Here is a 1,955-nt window from a genome sequence, read left to right on the forward strand (position 1 = left end):
CAAGCAAATCAAACAAGACATGGTATAAAGGGTTGAACTTTGCTTGTTCGAATTTAAAAGGAAACTACTCATGTAAGAATTGATTTAAACTAATAGTGACAAATACTAAATCAATGAATTGCAATAGATGTTTAATGGAAAATGAAGCTAGATTATAAAAAACAACTAACTTTATTAATCTAATGAAAAGTAACAATGATTCAATAATCTATATTAAAACAAGGTATGAAAACTAATTAATTAATGGGATAAAACTCAAAACTAGATCTAGATCTATTTTTTTCTAACCTTAAACTCCATTAACATTAGCTTCCTAACCTAACTATCTACCATTAACAAAGAGCTAAGATTTTGTTTTTATATGTTCAGATCCAAAAATCGTGCATGGGCTTGGAGCCACGTTTGACTTCAGAGCCGTGCCAAAAACCCAATAATTTCAAATTCAAAAGGCCTCTTCAGCTGCAGTTGACTTCAACAGACTTTTTGTCTACTTTTTCTCCTCTGATTGGGCCAGGTCTTGGACCATTGGAAAGCTCTTTCCGAGACGGTCGTTTTGACATAAGGTAGGCCCAATTCCGAGGTCTGAGTCCAAAGATATGGTCTTCGGAAGTTCTGTTGACTTTGTGCACTATTTCTGCCCGCGTGGACTTTGACTTTTCATCTTTTGACTGGGCTTTACAGAGGCTTTGTCTTCTTGGAAATTGGCCTTTAATCACAAAACTCCTTAGCAACCGACCTTTGCTCCTTTATCTCGCTAAAGTGGCACATTTCTGCACATAATGAACTTTGAAGCCTGAAATGCATAAAAACACGTAATCAGTATTAACTCTTACTTATTATTCACATAATTGGTCTAAAAGTACGATTGTTAAGGGGTTAAAACTACAGTTTTGGGCTCTTATCAGATAGCGTATATAATAATTGCTCACTTGAAGATAGGTGACCTGGTCTTACAGAGCATATACATACATCATATATAAACGTGAAACTATTAAGCATCAACTTAGAATGATCCGTGAGTAGAATTTTCTTAAAATACTACGTGTGCACCGGTTACTTTCGATAAACTGGTGCGAAGCACGGTTCGCTTCGCACCGTTTTGCATACTAGTAAGATGAATGATGGATTTGAACTGAAACCACATGAAGACCGAGAACTCACTCAACCTATAACAACCCTATTTTTCATTCCCATTTTTATTAAATATATATAAAATTAAATAATAATAAAAAGAAATGATAAAGATAAAGATAAAGATAGAATCATAAAAACATGGGAAGTGGGATGAGTAGTTGCTCGAAATAAGGGATGGGGGTTTTGGTTTTACTAAACACTTGTTCTTATTTTTTTTTTTTTTTTAAGAGAGAGAGAGAGAGAGAGATTTTTTTAAGAGAGAAGAGAGAGAAAGAGAGAAAGAGAGAGAGAGAGAGAGAGAGAGAGAGAGAGAGAGAGAGAGAGAGAGAGAGAGAGAGAGAGAGAGAGAGAGAGAGAGAGAGAGAGAGAGAGAGAGATTTCATATATGCGCAACAGTGTGACTTTCAGTTTCATTTCTTTTCGCTTTTCTAATCAATTCACAAGTGAGTAGTCTTAATTTTAATTTGTTCTAAAAAATTTAATGGATTATTAACTGATTTCTACTAATTAATTCATTGAATTGTTTTACTTAGAACTATGGAATGTAAGTGGTATTTATGTTGTGAGTTATTTTGAAAAGTGGGAATGATGAGTACTGTTATATGAGATTCTTGAATTTGTACATTAAGAGTTGTTCGTTTGGTTTTAATTTGATCTCATATTTTAATATCGTGGTTGGTTATTAGGGTTTTGTTTCATCCTGGTTTTTCAGAAGATGGAATAGGGTGTGGATAATTTCCTATTTTTAATTTTCTAGAAATTTAGGGATGTGACAGTTTGGTATCGGAGCCAAGTTAGTCTAGAATGAGAAGGTCTATGTG

This window comes from Coptis chinensis, chromosome 3 (genome assembly GCF_015680905.1).
Source record: "Coptis chinensis isolate HL-2020 chromosome 3, ASM1568090v1, whole genome shotgun sequence".
NCBI lineage: Eukaryota > Viridiplantae > Streptophyta > Magnoliopsida > Ranunculales > Ranunculaceae > Coptis > Coptis chinensis.